The sequence below is a fragment of the Schistocerca gregaria genome, unplaced genomic scaffold (assembly GCF_023897955.1).
Source record: "Schistocerca gregaria isolate iqSchGreg1 unplaced genomic scaffold, iqSchGreg1.2 ptg000378l, whole genome shotgun sequence".
In the NCBI taxonomy this organism is placed as follows: Eukaryota; Metazoa; Arthropoda; class Insecta; order Orthoptera; family Acrididae; genus Schistocerca; species Schistocerca gregaria.
In genome coordinates, this window is record NW_026061824.1 from 21,636,406 (window position 1) to 21,653,512 (window position 17,107).

Consider the following 17,107-nt stretch of genomic DNA (forward strand, 5'->3'; position numbering starts at 1 on the left):
GGTAATTTTCGGATAGCGCACTCAGTATAATTTCACTCGACGCTCTGTCCCTACGACCCATCCTAAACATCTGAGTGTCCCAGTCTATATCTGGTAAATTGAAATCTCTACCTAAGACTATAACATGCTGAGAAAATTGATGAGAAATGTATTCCAAATTTTCTCTCAGTTGTTCTGCCGCTAATGCTGCTGGGTCGGGAGGTCGGTAAAAGGAGCCAATTATTAACCTAGCTCGGCTGTTGCGTGTAACCTCCACCCATAATAATTCACAGGAACTATCCACTTCTACTTCACTACAGGATAAACTTCTACTAACAGCGACTAACTCTCCACCACCGGTTGCATGCAATCTATCCTTTATATCTGTCTGTACCTTTGTAAAAATTTCGGCAGAATTTCTCTCTGGTTTCAGCCAGCATTCTGTACCTATAACGATTTCAGCTTCGGTACTTTCTATCAGCGCTTGAAGTTCCGGTACTTTACCAACGCAGCTTCTACAGTTTACCATTACAATACCGATTGCTGCTTGGTCCCCTCATGTCCTGCTTTGCCCCGAACTCATTGAAGCTGCCGCCCTTTCTGTACTTGCCCAATGCCATCTAACCTAAAAAACCGCCCAGCTCACGCCACACAACCCCTGCTACCCGTGTAGCCGCTTGTTGCGTGTAGTTGACTCCTGACCTATCCAGCGGAACCCGAAACCCCACCACCCTATGGCTTAAGTCGAGGAATCTGCAGCCCACACGGTCACAGAACAATCTCAGCCTCTGATTCAGACCCTTTACTCAGCTCTTTACCAAAGGCCCGCAGTCAGTCCTGTCGACGATGCTGCAGATGGTGAGCGGTGAGCTCTGCTTTCATCCGGCTAGCGAGACTGGCAGTCTTCACCAAATCAGATAGCCAGGAAGGGTTTCCTCCGATCCATAGCGACACACATCATTGGTGTCGACATGAGCGACCACCTGCAAATGGGTGCAACCTGTACCCTTCATGGCATCCGGAAGGACCCTTTCCACATCTGGAATGACTCACCCCGGTATGCACACGGATTGCACATTGGTTTTCTTCCCCTCTCTTGCTGCCATATCCCTAAGGGGCCCCATTACGCGCCTGACGTTGGAGCTCCCAACTACCAGTAAGACCACCCTCTGCGACTGCTCGGATCTTGCAGACTGAGGGGCAACCCCTGGAACAGGACAAGCAGCCACGTCAGGCCGAAGATCAGTATCGGCCTGAGACAGCCCCGGAATTGCGCCCTTCTGAGCTCAGCTTGATTCCTGACGTGAAGGTAGCGTTCTCGCTTTCCGCGTCTGGGTTCCCGGGTTCGATTCACGGCGGGGTCAGGGATTTTGTCTGCCTCGTGATGGCTGGGTGTTTTGTGATGTCCTTAGGTTAGTTAGGTTTAAGTAGTTCTAAGTTCTAGGGGACTGATGACCATAGATGTTAAGACCCATAGTGCTCAGAGCCATTTGAACCTTTTGTCGAACTTTGGGGTATTCGGTTCGGAGCTGTTATGGAGATACGTCAGACAATAGACCGCTCCATTCGAACTACCTATACAACTGGCGTAGTTAGGGGTATCTTGCTCTTTCAACATCACTGGCGATGGCTTATATACATGAGCTGTTCAAAAAATATCCGACCTGTTTTAATTGTTGAAATCAACAATGGTATCAGGGCGCGCATGGGCTCATGTTATCAGGCATATTTAGCACACATACCTGATTTTCTCCACTACTTCGGAACACTTGCAAGTCGTACACGTTGGATTTAGTATTCTGAGCAAAATGACGTCTTTACATCACATTTGGCTCCAAGCTTGGCGATTCTCAAGTTGAAACCATCGTGTGTTTGTGGACAAAGTAATGGGTACTGCAGGGCTAAAGGAGTGGTACAACCATTTCAAAGGTAGCCGTTAATCAATGAAGACAGAAGCCAGTTAAGGTACGCCCGCAATATCCGCAAATCAGGTCGTTACTGATCCCGCAATATTGCTGGTGAAGCAGAATGGACGAATCACTATCAGAGAAGTTGTAGTCTAATCCAAAAGCCGTAAAGTCAACTAACTAACTAGGTGTTACAATAACTAACGTCCGCCCGCGGTAGCTGAGTGGTCAGCACGACAGACTGTCAATCCTAAAAGACCGGGTTAGATTCCCGGCTGGGTCGGAGATTTTCTCCGCTCAGGGACTGGGTGTTGTGTTGTACTAATCATCATTTCATCCCCATCGACGCGCAAGTCGCCGAAGTGGCGTCAAATCGAAAGACTTGCACCAGGCGAACGATCTACCCGATGGGAGGCCCTCGTCACACGCCATTATTATTATACAATAACGAACAACTTAAATTGGAAAGAACACATAGAAAATGTTGCGGTTAAGGCTAACCGAAGACTGCGTTTTATTGGCACAACACTTAGAAAACGTAACAGACCTACAAAGGACACTGCCTACACTACGCTTGTCCGTCCTCTTTTAGAATACTGCTGGGAAATGTGGGATCCTTAAAAGATCGGACTGACGGAGTAGATCGAAAAAGTCCAAAGAAAGGCAGCACGTCCTCCTATTATCGCGAAATATGAGAGAGTGTGTCACACAAATGATACAGGATTTTGGCTGGACATCATTAAAAGAAAAGCGTTTTTCTTTGTGACGGAATCTTCTCACGAAATTCCAATCACCAACTTTTTCCTCCGAATGCGAAAATATTTTGTTGACACCGACCTACGTAGGGAGAAACGACCACAACGATAAAATAAGGGAAGTCAGAGCTCGTATGGAAAGACACAGGTGATCATTCTTTCCGGGTGCTATGCGAGATTGGAATAATAGAGACTTGTGAAGGTGGTTCGATGAACAACCTGCCAGGCACTTAAATGTGATTTGCAGAGTATCCATGTAGATGCAAGTATAGGTGGTCACATTTTTACTATCCCCTGTATGTGCATATCGCTTCACACAACCTTTGTTACCTCAATGTCGATATCGGCATCATTTTCGAAATATGTGAGCTTTCTTATATTATCTGTAATGTTAATATACAACATGAACAGTAAGGCTCCCAACACGCTTCCCTCTGGCACAAGTGGTTACTTTTACACGTATAGATGAACTCTCCATTTAGGATGAGATGATGTGTCCTCCCTACAAAAATATTTTATTGGCCGTACTTTATACGGTGCAGGCAAATGGTCAACTACAATTGCTGTTTACTGTGAGGTAACCTCTAGCGTATCAGAAGCAGTTTAGGAACATTTTTTCAAAAGAGTATACGCACTCGTATTTCGGCAGGTGCACAGTTTTGCCATTTCAATTTTTGCACGTTTCACAGATACCTTTTCGAAAATTTCGAGCAAAACAAATCGAAATCTTTATTACATCATGAAACAATGAAGAAGCAAATGCGGGTTTGTTCGCAAGCCCGAAGCAACATCTGGTACAAGAATCATGGATTTTAATAAAGTAGCTGTCGATAGGTTTTTTTTGTTGCTTACAGACGTAACTGACGATCACAAACTAATGACTTCTCAAATAACTAATTGTGATGAAACAGGCGTCTCGGTTAATGCTAAAAACTAATCGAACATCGCAGCTTGCAAAGGGAACCGTCCAGTGCGATCGTTAACATCTGCAGAAAGGGGCGAAACTGCAATCAGCCTCATTAGTACGTCAGCAAGCGGAGCTGACATTCCTCCTACGATTATTTTTCCACGAAAGAAGAAGCAGAAAGAATTTGAGTTAGGACAGGCAGCAGGAGGTTGCGCTGAGGTCCACAGCACAGCATGTATGGCCACAGAGTCCTTCTTTGTATGGTTTCCACAATTAGTGGTATTTTCTAAGGCATCAAAGCAGGTCCCAGTTCTCCTTATATCAGATGGCCACTCAGCACATACCACGAACATTGACGTTATGGACTACGCGAGGGAGAGTGGCGTTTCTTTACCACCACATTGCTCTCACAGACTTCAGCCGCTTGATGTTTGTTTTATAAATCCTCGTTATAGTGATCAGCTTCGAAAATGGCTACGGAACCATGCAGCGAAAGTCGTAACTATCTTTCAAATTTCAACGCTTTTTGGTTCAGCTTTCGTCTAAAGCGCAACAATGAAAACCGCTATTAAAGGTTTCGAAGCTACTGCAATATGGCCCACGGACCCACCCATATTCACGACGCACACTTCCTCCCGGCACACACAACTGACAGCGGATGTGATAGGCCGTCAGATAAAGAGGTTATTATATCTGAACAATTGGAATTGCCTTCACCTAGCACACCAGCTGAAAAAGTCGACTCAAACGGGCTGGATAATCAAGGGGACGAGGTTTCAGCGAATTGTTACAATGAACTGCCGCCTAAGAATAACAAAGTTATTGGGGCTAATTGTTCTAATCTTGGGTGCTCTTGGATGACAACTGACAACACAACCTCCTCATTTCATATTTCACCTGAGATTCTGATTTTCTTGTCAAAAGTTAACGAAAGCAAGAAAAGAGCGAGACTGAAAAGGGGGAACAACGTTGTTTTAACTGATTCGCCGTACAAAAAAAAGAGTTAAAAGTCATTAATGGGAGAAATAGAAAAAAGAACATTGACAAAGAAGAAAGAGCAAACAGAAAACTTTCTGCGAAAGAGAATAAAATTAAGAACTCAAAAAAGAGAGAAAGATTCTGAAGGTAAATGGAAAAAAGGAGAGAGAATACAATACTAACGAGAGTGATTATGAGGAAAGTTCTGACTGTCAATGTGTATATTGTGGTGGGTTATATTCAAAATCAGTTGGAAGTTGGGTCGCTTGTTCCACCTGCAAAAAACTGACACACGATTCTTGTGCAGGAATAGATAGCGAAGATGATGAGTGTCTCCCCGTGTGTGAATTTTGTAAACAGCCTCAAGAAAAGGATACGATTCATGAAAACTGTAGTTTGACAATAATACTCACTTTAAACTAAAAAAAATAACGAGCAAGCCAATATTTTCTGCATTTCGGATAATTTTATACGTTTTTGTAATCACTTGTATTTACCACCCCATTGTGACGCGTGCAAATGTTATAAATTTCTGTTTTTGAGTGAGAAAATATTGTTGTTTTATTTTATGGCAATGTTCTTGTATTTTTGTGATTAATACATCATAATGTGTTCATATAAAAAATTGTAACTCTCTTATTTATCAATTTTGTACATTTAATCAAAGTTTTCAACTGTGTACCCCATTATACCTTGGATTCCCCAACGTGTCGGATAAGAAAGATAAAAATACAATCACTACTCGTTTCTTCAACGACAATTTAAGCTGTGTTCTGTGGTTCCTCCCAGAGTTCATCACGATATATTCCGAAAAAAAATCATAGTTAACGAACATTATAAATTGCTCTAGAAACGAAGGCAATCGCAGTTAACATTTAATAAGGCCACTGGTATCCTTCGAAATGCAACTAATCAACGTCATGCAGAACGTCGTGGGTCACAGCGGATGGGTGGAATCGAAATATGACATTTACCCACGATCGCTTCTTTTTGTCAATTTGTGCCATTAATTTCTCTGCTCCCTAATCTGATTTCGTATCTCCCCATCAGCTATTCGATCAAAACTTTTTTAGCATTCTTCTACACCACCACATTTCGGAAGTTTCTAGTCGTCTCCTGTTTGGGGAACCAGGCATGTTAACTACTGATTCGCAATATATTTATTCCGAAAGGCAAAAGGAACCCCGAAAACAATGAAAATAATTTTGTTTATTGGTGATTGTACCAGTTTTATTTACACTTAGTGTGAATATGAAAGTATTTTAGTCCAAATCCGTATTTGAAGGTTCTAAATGTCGGTTTAAATGGCAGCTTGCTATGTAAGACATGCCCACTTGTTTCTCTGTGCCATCTCTTCTTTGAGATGATAAGCCTAGGGACATTTTACCCGTAGCTTTGAGCTTTCACCTATTGAATACATTTTTTCTTGTCTCGTAGTCAGTTGTTTGCTAGAGTAATAACGTTTCTGAACAAAACAAATGCCAAGATCTACCCACAAAGTTTTCGAAAGAAGTTCTAAAAGACTTGCAAGAAATAAAAAAGTAAATATCATGAAACAAATGTTATGTTTATGTACAGCATGCGTACTATTGGAAAGTGAAAGAAACTATGAATTTAAATGAGTGCATGTACGACGGTAAGTGCAATACAACTTTAAATTTTCCGTAACTTTTCTAACTAAATGTACCTTTCCTCTCAAACCATTTATCCCAGAACCATGGAATTCTAACGACCAGTTTTCTTAATCGAGGGCATGAAGAGTCGAGGGATATGAAAGGGAAGCAGTGGTTGGGAAGAGAGTGAGACAGGGTTGTAGCCTATCCCCGATGTTATTCAATCTGTTTGCTGAGCAAGCAGTAAAGGAAACAAAAGAAAACTTCGGAGTAGGAATTAAAAACCATGGAGAAATTGTATTATAATGAACACTATGGTCTTTTAATTTTTGAAATTCGCCCGCAAAACCTGTCTTTCAAAATTTTTCTAAAAATTTCACTATTAATATATTATTCATGAAAAATTGTCAGCTTGTTGGAAAATAGTGGAAATGCATGTAAGAAATGTTTTGTGTTTTACCGTTAATATAACACAACTTAGGATAAGGATCATATAAGTAGATCAGTTAACATGGTGGAGATGGAAGATACGTTCTCCCCGAGAATATTGTGTTTAAAAACAAATGAATATTTTCAAATCAACAGCTCATTTCATGAAGTCATAACTAGAAGTGAATAATCTCCACAAAAATTGGTAAGTTAATTACTTTGGTGCAAGAAAGTCTCCATCATTAAGGAGAACGATGTTTTCAATAACTTGCCGGCAGCCATAAAAAGCTTTACTACTGACAGATTTCAGTTTACGAGGAGCCTAAAGGATTTCTTGCTAACCATCTCTTCCGACACCATTAATGAATTGAATTACTTAGTAGAACAAGCGCGCGCGCGCGATTGAGTGTGTGTGTGTGTGTGTGTGTGTGTGTGTGTGTGTGTGTGTGTGTGTGTGTGTGTGAGAGAGAGAGAGAGAGAGAGAGAGGTCAAATAATACGTGTACTATCAGAAGTGTGACCAAATTTTCATTCCTCGTTCATGATCAGTCCATTTGCGGTCTGTGGATAATAAATTAGCATATTATTTTCCCATTGAGTATCTCCCCATTATGGATCAATTTCAATGGAAAGTACATATAATCTAACCCTCTTGTCTGCCCCACTTCTGTTGAAGGTTACACATGAGACAAATACCTTGTTGTTGTTGTTGTTGTTGTTGTCTTCAGTCCACAAACTGGTTTGATGTAGCTCTCCATGCTACTGTATCGTGTGGAAGCTTCATCTCCCAGTACCAACTGCAACCTACATCCTTGTGAATCTGCTTAGTGTATTCATCTCCTGGTCTCCCTCCTCGATTTTTACCCTTCACGTTGCCCTCCAATATTAAATTGGTGATTCCTTAATGTCTCAGAACGTGTCCTACCATCCGACCCCATCTTCTAGTCAAGTTGTGCCACAAAGTTCTCTTCTCCAGTATCCTATTCAATACCTCCACATTAGTTATGTGATCTACCCATCTAATCTTCAGCATTCTTCTGTAGCACCACATTTCGAAAGCTTCTATTCTCTTCTTGTTCAAACTATTTATTGTCCATTATTCACTTCCATACGTGGCTACACTCCATACAAATACTCGGAGAAAAGACTTCCTGATACCTAAAGCTATACTCGATGTTAACAAATTTTTCTTCTTTAGAAACACTTTTCTTACCATTGACAGTCGACATTTTAAATCACTCCTAATGCGTACTCCCAGATAATTTATGGAATTAACTGCTTCCAGTTGCTGACCTGCTATTTTGTAGCTAAATGATAAGGGACCTATCGTTCTATGTATTCGCATCACATTACACTTGTCTACATTGAGATTCAATTGCCATTCCGTGCACCATGCGTAAATTCGCTGCAGATCCTCCTGCATATCAGTACAATTTTCCATTATTGCAACCTCTCGATACACCACAGCATCATCTGCAAAAAGCCTCAGAGACTTTCCGATGTCACTCACCAGGTCATTTATGAATATTGTGAATAGCAACGGCCCTATGACACTCCCGTGCGGCACACCTGAAATCACTCTTACTTCGGAAGATTTCTCTCCATTGAGAATGACATGCTGCGTTCTGTTATCTAGGAACTCCTCGATCCAAGCACACAACTGATCTGATAGTCCGTATGCTCCTACTTTGTTAATTAAACGACTGTGGGGTACTGTGTCAAACGCCTTGCGGAAGTCAAGAAACACGGCATCTACCTGTGAACACGTGTCTAAGACCCTCTGAGTCTCGTGGACGAATAGCGCGAGCTGGGTTTCACACGGCCGTCTTTTTCGAAACCCATGCTGATTCCTACAGAGTAGATTTCTAGTCTCCAGAAAAGTCATTATACTCGAACATAATACGTGTTCCAAAATTCTACAACTAATCGACGTTAGAGATATAGGTCTATAGTTCTGCACATCTGTTCGACGTCCCTTATTGAAAACGGGGATGACCTGTGCCCTTTTCCAATCCTTTGGAACGCTTCTCTATTCTAGAGACCTACGGTACACCGCTGCAAGAAAGGGGGCAAGATCCTTCGCGTACACTGTGTAAAACCGAACTGGTATCCCATCAGGACCAGCGGCCTTTCCTCTTTTGAGCGGTTTTAATTGTTTCTCTATTCCTCTGTCGTCTATTTCGATATCTACCATTTTGTCAACTATGCGACTTCAAGAGAAGGAAGCACAGTGCAGTCTTCCTCTGTGAAACAGCTTTGGAAGAAGACATTTAGTATTTCGGCCTTTAGTCTGTCATCCTCTGTTTCAGTACCATTTTGGCCACAGAGTGTCTGGACATTTTGTTTTGATCCACCTACCGCTTTGACATAGGACCAAAATTTCTTACGATTTTCTGCCAATTCAGTACATAGAACTTTACTTTCGAATTCACTGAAAGCCTCTCGCATAGCCCTCCTCACACTACATTTCGCTTCGCGTAATTTTTGTTTGTCTGCAAGGCTTTGGCTATGTTTATGTTTGCTGTGAAGTTCCCTTTGCTTCCGCAGCAGTTTTCTAACTCGGTTGTTGTACCACGGTGGCTCTTTTCCATTTCTTACGATCTTGCTTGGCACATACTCATCTAACGCATATTGTACGATGGTTTTGAACTTTGTCCACTGATCCTCAACACTATCTGTACTTGAGACAAAACTTATGTGTTGAGCCGTCAGGTACTCTGTAATCTGCTTTTTGTCACTTTTGCTAAACAGAAAAATCTTATTACCTTTTTTAATATTTCTATTTACGGCTGAAATCGTCGTTGCAGTAACCGCTTTATGATCGCTGATTCCCTGTTCTGCATTAACTGATTCAAATAGTTCGGGTCTGTTTGTCACCAGAACGTCTAATATATTATCGCCACGAGTCGGTTCTCTGTTTAACTGCTCAAGGTAGTTTTCAGATAAAGCACTTAAAAATATTTCACTAGATTCTTTGTCCCTGCCACCCGTTATGAACGTTTGAGTCTCCCAGTCTATATCCAGCAAATTAAAATCTCCACCCAGAACTATAACTTGGTGGGGAAATCTACTCGAAGTATTTTCCAAATTATTCTTCTGGTGCTGAGCCACAACAGCTGCTGAGCCTGGGGGCCTATACAGACATCCAATTACCATGTCTGAGCCTGCTTTAACCGTGACCTTCACCCAAATCATTTCACAATTAGAATCTCCGTCAATTTCCTTCGATACTATTGCACTTCTTATCGCTATAAACACGCCTCCCCCTTTACTGTCCAGCCTTTCTCTGCGATATACATTCTAATCGGAGTTTAGGATTTCATTACTGTTTACATGTGGTTTCAGCCAACTTTCTGTCCCTAGTACTATATGGGCGTTGTGACCGTTTATTAATGAGAGCAGTTCTGGGACCTTTCTATAGACGCTCCTGCAGTTTACTATTAGCACATTAATATTGTTATTCCCTGTCGCATTTTGCCTACTCCTGCCTTGCCGCGTCTCAGGAGGCGTCTTGTCGGGCCTAGGGAGGGAATTCTCTAACCTAATAAAAAGCCCATGTGCACTCCACACGTACTCCGCTACCCTCGTAGCCGCTTCCGGCGTGTAGTGCACGGCTGACCTATTCAGGGGGACCATACATTTCTCCACCCCATTGCGGAGGTCGAGAAATTTGCACCCCAGCTCTCCGAAGAATCGTCTGAGCCTCTGGTTTAAGCCTTCCTCTCGGATCCAAACCAGAGGACCGCGATCGGTTCTGGGAACGATACTACAAATAGTTAGCTCTGATTCCACCCCGCGAGCGAGGCTTTCCGCCTTCACCAACTCCGCCAACCGCCTGTACGAACTGAGGATGACCTCTGAACCCAGACGGCAGGAGTCATTGGTGCCGACATCAGCAACAATTTGCAGTCGGGTGCACCCAGTGCTCTCTATCGCCGCCGGTAGGGCCCCCTCCACATCTCGGATGAGACCCCCCGGCAAGCACACAGAGTGAACACTGGCCTTCTTCCCCGACCTTTCCGCTATTTCCCTAAGGGGCTCCATCACCAGCCTAACGTTGGAGCTCCCAATAACTAATAAACCCCTCCCCCCGTGTGCCTGCTCGGACCTTGCTGAAGGAGCAGCCACATGTCCATTCACAGGCAGAGCGGGCGATGATACACGGCCAGCCTCCACATTGACCCTCCGCCTCGTGCGCCGCGAACGCCGCTGAACCCGCCACTCCCCTTGGGGAGAGGGTGGCCAGCCGCGCCCGGTACCCGCGAAGATGTCTCGACAGCAGGGACAGTGGCTGAAGCATCTAACACCTGGGGTGCACCATGCGACGCACTAGACTCCCCACTGCCGCTACACTCCGAGGCAGCAAAAGCAAAAACACACGGAAGAAGAAGTGACAAGTAAGAAAAATACAGTTAATACTTAAATTAAGGTAGCTCGCTGCACAGCAGACGTGAAGCAGACGGCGGTTAGGGCGACACATGAACTTACAACATAAAAGTAATAACAGATAAAAATACATGTTCATGAACCTGAGAGAAAATCAGTCCATAAGTTTAAGCAAACGCTATCAGCAGTACAATGAGAATCAGCTTAATTTTTCAATTAACTACTCGACAGAATAGAAGGAGTGACCCATGAGGAAACACTCCAGTTTCGATTTGAAAGCGCGTGGATTACTGCTAAGATTTTTGAATTCGAGTGGCAGCAGTATACTGCACACATTTTTGCACAAGAGTTAAGGAAGTCCGATCCAAATGGAGGTTTGATTTCTCCCGAGTATTAACCGAGTGAAAGCTGCTTATTGTTGGAAATAAACTAATATTGGTAACAAGAAACGACAATAAGGAATATACATATTGAGAGGCCAATGTCAAAATACCCAGACTCCCTGAACAGAGGTCGACAAGAGGTTCGTGAACTCACACCACTTTTTGCCCGAACCTCTCGTTTCTGAGCCAAAAATATCCTTCTAGAATGGGAAGAGTTACCCAAAAACATAATACCATACGACATAAGTGAATGGAAATAAGCAAAGTAGACTAATTTACTTGGCGAAGTATCACTCACTTTCGGTACCGTTCGAATAGTGAAAATGGCAGTATTAAGTCTTTGAACAAGATCCTGAACGTGGGCTTTCCACAACACCTTACTATTTATTTGAACACCTAGGAATTTGAACCGTTCAGTTTCACTAATCATATGCCTATGCTGTGATATTAAAACGTCAGGTTTTGTTGAATTGTGTGTTAGAAACTGTAAAAACTGAATCTTACTGTGATTTAACGTTAGTTCATTTTCTACAAGCCATGGACTGAGGTCATGTACTGCACTACTTGAAACGGAGTCAATGTTGCACACAACATCCTTTACTACCAAGCTAGTGTCATCAGCAAACAAAAATATTTTAGAGTTACCCGTAATACTTGAGTGCATATCATTTATATAAATAAGGAACTATAGCGGCCCCAACACTGATCCCTGAGGAACCCCCTCCCCCTTGACAGTACACCACTCAGATCCCCATCACACTGTATTACGTTCCCCCATTCCTGTAGATCGTTCCCTAATGCTCTTCCTGAAACACTGTACAACTTCTGATTCTGTCAGTTCTTTCAGGTCCCATCTCCTTAAATTCCCACCTTTTTCCAGTTTCTTCAGTTTTAATCTACAGTTCATAATCAATATATTGTGATCAGAGTTCACATTTGCCCCTGGAAATGTCATACAATTTAAAATATGGTTCCTAAATCTCTGTCTTACCATTATATAATCTATATGAAATATTGCAGTATCTCCAGGTCTCTTCCACGTATACAACCTTCTTTCATGATTTTTGAACCAAGTGTTAGTTATGATTAAGTTATGCTCTGGGCAAAAGCCTACCAGGCGGCTTCCTCTAATTTTTTACCCCCATTCCATATTCACCTACTACGTTTCCTTTTCTTCCATTTCCTACTGTCGAATTCCAGTCACCCATTAATATTAAATTTTCATCTCCCATCACTATCTGAATGATTTCTTTTATCTCATCACACATTCCATCAATTTCTTCATCATCTGAGGACTACTTTTACGACTTTGGTAGGCGTGGGATTCGTGGCTATCTTGGCCACAACAATGCGTTCACTATGCTGTATGTAGTAGCTTACCCGCATTCCTATTTTTATTAATTATTAGACCTACTCATGCATTAGCTTCATATTAGCCTTCCTAATACTTAAATCTATATCCGATGTTAACAATGACGCCGGTGGATGGACTATCAGGAAATTACTGACCGTCGAGAAAGTCACAAATATAACCGACAAGCTAATGGGCCCTTCACAGGAAAAGGTTTTTTGCCATAAAACGGGGAAAACTGAAACCCAGCAAATGAGTAAAAAAGTGTATATTCACTAACAAAAAAAATAGTGTACGCACACAACTTACACAACAATAGTCTGGGATTACTCTATTACGTAATACAGTTTTTGTGATTGTATCTTGCAGCTTTAGTTATTTTTAATTAAAAGAGGCTTTAAAAGGACAGAAAGAACGTGTTGGACTACGCTAGAGATCGTTCTGTTAGCACAGTCTTTACTTTGTAATCACTTTCGTTGACTTCGGCAACTCTCAACTAAAATCTCCAACCTAACCGAGACAATGTGCTACGATACAGCCGAGATCATGACAAGAGAATGGGCTACATCACACTCGAAGTAAATGTATATAGGTAAGGATCCCCATGACCTGTATACGTCTGTTATAAAAAATCTCCAAGCCACTCTCCTCAAATAGACCGCAATCTTCTCTTGACCTTCAACTGTTACTATTTCAGAATTAAAAACCAGATTCAAAGAAAATTTGGCTACAAGGCACAAAACTAGAAAAATAAAAATAATAAAAGTGAGAACGTGAAACATGTTAGCAATAACCATAAACAGGAGATTTTACAGAAAATAAAATTGAGAATGGAAATTATTAATATTATCGACCGTTTAGGAACTCTAGGCTACGAAAGGGATGAAAACACATATCGAATAAGTGGTGGAAGAGTTAGTGTGTTTTAAGATTAAATCCAAACAAGAATTAGAGAAAAACATATCGACGGAAGGCCTCTATTACGAAAAATTGCTAAATCTCGAGACAAATTGTGTTCTTCTGTATTTGATGAAATGTTTTGGCCCCTAGTACGGATGAAACAGTATCTGCAATATCAACAGGAACTTCGGATATGTGTTTCATATTTCATCCAAGCCTGCAGTCTATAAATATTTAAACAAAATACCACTACAGGGGAATTACTTACGGAGTAGTTCTTGGTAAAGAAACACAGGACACAATTACGTATGTGGGCTTAATACGAACTACAACTGTGTTTATAAATCGCTATAGTTGCCTTGGACTAACGACGAGCAAATATCAATATAACCTGTACGCTTTTCAAAGCTGTTATCCATGAAAAAGCCAAACTACGTATCGTGAACAAAATACAATTTAACACCGAAACAATGACATTAGCTGACAATGGGCACAGACTTTAGTCAATGGGCACTGTTGAAAATTTGTGCCAGACCAGGATTAGCACCCGAGTCCCCTGGTTACTAGGGAGAGGCAATGATCACTGTGTCCGAATTACACAGTGGTCAACAGAATATCACGAACTGCCCGAGCATGCCGTTCGTTAGATCCAAATTCTCAATTTCTCCATAGACTGCTAATGCACTGCTCCTTGAACATAATCCTCCTCCCCCTAATTATACAGTACATGGCCAAAAAAACAGACACCGAATATATGCAAACTTGGCCTTACGAACATTGCAGACGTCGTCTATGTAACACACGTCAAACTTCAAAGAATTTACCAATTCGTTGCATTGTTTACTATAGACCACAAATCAAGTAACGTAAAAAAAGCACTGCGTCTATTGAGATCATGATTCAGAGTTTAAAAAAAACTAATAAGTCGCCTACATATTACAGTTGCTGCCAAAAGAGGAGAACCATTATTTTCCCACAAAAGGAAATATAGTTAAAATGACGCTTCTATTTCGGTTAGTTTATGCGGTTACTAAAATTTGCCGTGAAAGTTACATAGTGGACTCTACCCTCCCCCCACCAGAAACGTAGTTATCGTGGCTGTTGTGAGACTTTTGTACACAGTTAGAGAAAGTGTGTTAAATGTGGCGCGGACGGAAACACTAGGCTACGCTACAGGGCAATCTGCTCGCACAACGTTTAGTCGGCATTCATAATCGTTGGCGTAAACAACTCTCAATCAAATTAACACCTTCCAACCTAACTTAGATCTCGGGCTACACTACCAATCGGCCTGTCATCACAACCAAATATTCATTGAGTGGGGGTGGGGGGATATCCTGTATCTCTAGGAAAAACTGTCAGTTTTGTCAGACTCAACAGCAAGATTTACCAATGGTAAACACTTTTTAGACGGCTCGTAATTTTAGAATAGTCCTCTTCGTCTTACTTGGCATAAATTGTTCGCTGGCGTCCCAGCAGCTAGCTCCCTCAGTGTCTGCTTCTGCCATCGCACCACGCCAGTCTGCTGTTGTCCTAGCAGACCGAACGCACCGCACATCCGACACCTTCGGAACCACTCACTGGCCAGTTAGCAACTGAGCGGAACACTGTTTACATCGTGAAAGGAAAACTATGCAAAGATGTACACTTAAATGGCACGACTGAGTAGCACACACACAGTAATATCTGAGGAATGTCCTTCGACACGCGCAGAACGAAAGTCTTCTCGCGAACGTACAGCGTCTCTGAAAAAAAATCTAGTGACTATATTCCGGCGTTACGCCCAGGTTCTCATACAAATGAGCAAAAAAGGGTAAATTTGAAATTTTTTTTGAGACAATGAAAATACATTCGAACGATCTGTTTGGGAATTACGAGTGACAATACTATGAGCTTAATTTTAGATTTTCAATAAAAAATGGCGCCCGTAATTATGATTTGATCAAGGGCTTGCGAGACTGGAGTACGCAGAGTGCGTGCAGTGTGGCACCTCAGATGTTACCTGAATTCAATTTCTCTGAAATTGAAAATGGATTACATCAGTCGATAATACATAAAATTAATGGGAGCGCATACCTAACCGCAATGAAACAACCTTAAATTTAACGATACAGTGCTAATTCGAACTTTGAGTTCGATTTTGAGGGGTATGTTTCACTCCTTATGCCTACACAAAAATTAGTTAATATTAACAAATGTCATAATATAGCTATAAGTTCCTAAGAAAAGTGTTTACTTTTAGGGGTCAGAGGTAGAAGTTAAGAGATCGAACCACTTTTAATTTATGCTGCATGCCGTTCTGAGAAAATCGTTACTCGAAAAAAACAAGTGTTCAAAGTTTAGGGAAAACATTTAGTTATATTATTACTTCGATTTGCATGAACTGAGTGTTACACATATATTCTTAATGTCGCTGAAAACGAATCTGAAGTCAGATTTTCAATATTCAAAACAGCTAATCCAATACGGAGGGCAAACGATTATGTTTTGACCAATTTTTACCAAAAATGTATTTTCGTTATTTACGTTTAGTCTGCAATTCAAGGAGTATTTATCAGCCCTTCCTCTACCTCTGATTGTTCCTAGACAGCAACTTCCTGTTCTTCTTGGCAGGAAAAGCCGATCTGTCTAAGCTGGATATGCAGCACTCGGCAGCCTGCACTTGATATTCGTCCGTATTTTCGGTGAGTATGTTTGCATGCATTCTGCAGTATGAATCCTTTTGAGCACGTGCGACACGGGACGAGTTATCATCTACATCTATATGGATACCCTGCAAAACACATTTAAGTGCCTGGCAAAGGGTTCATCGAATCACCTACACAACTGATAATTAATTGAAACCCTCAGCTGCCGACAGGTGTTGTTGATATACTTCGATGGGGACAGCTGAAAAGTGTGCCGCTACTGGGACTCGAACCCAGGATCTCCTGCTTACAAGGCAGACGCTCAATCCATCTGAGCTATCGAGGGCACAAATGAACAGCACGACTGCAGGAATTTATCCCTCGCACGCTTCCCGTGAGACTCACACCCCGAACCGCCCACAATCCGATTACGTAATGTACTTAATAGGTATTTGTCCATCCACTCATTACTGGCTCACACTAAGGTGACGATTCCCGTAAGATTTCCGGTAGCCTGTGCGCATTCGCACAGACGAAGGTCAATGGCTGGGTGACGTTTAACCATAGATATGAAGATAGTAACTGTTCTAGAAAGAACAGGCGCCACTGACGACCGTGCAGCTCTTCTAGAATACATGATAGACCGGCCGATGTGGCCGAGCGGTTGTAGGCACTTTAGTCGGGAGCCACGCGACCGCTACGGTCGCAGGTTCAAATCCTGCCTCGAGCATGGATGTGTGTGATGTCCTTAATTTAGTTACGTTTAAGTCGTTCTAAGTTCTAGGAAACTGATGACCTCAGATGTTAAGTCCCAAAGTGCTCAGAGCCATTTGAACCATCAGTCCGTATGTTTGCACACTACTTACAGTAACTTATGCTAAGGACAACACACA

The 17,107-nt window shown here is 42.0% G+C and overlaps 1 non-coding gene across 1 annotated transcript; it reads right to left on the reverse strand.

Moving 5' to 3' along the window:
- Positions 1-16,486: 16,486 nt before the first annotated feature.
- On the reverse strand, positions 16,487-16,561 carry Trnat-ugu (transfer RNA threonine (anticodon UGU)). The gene has a single exon. It is a non-coding gene; the product is annotated as a tRNA-Thr (tRNA).
- Between the last annotated feature and the right edge of the window lie 546 nt (positions 16,562-17,107).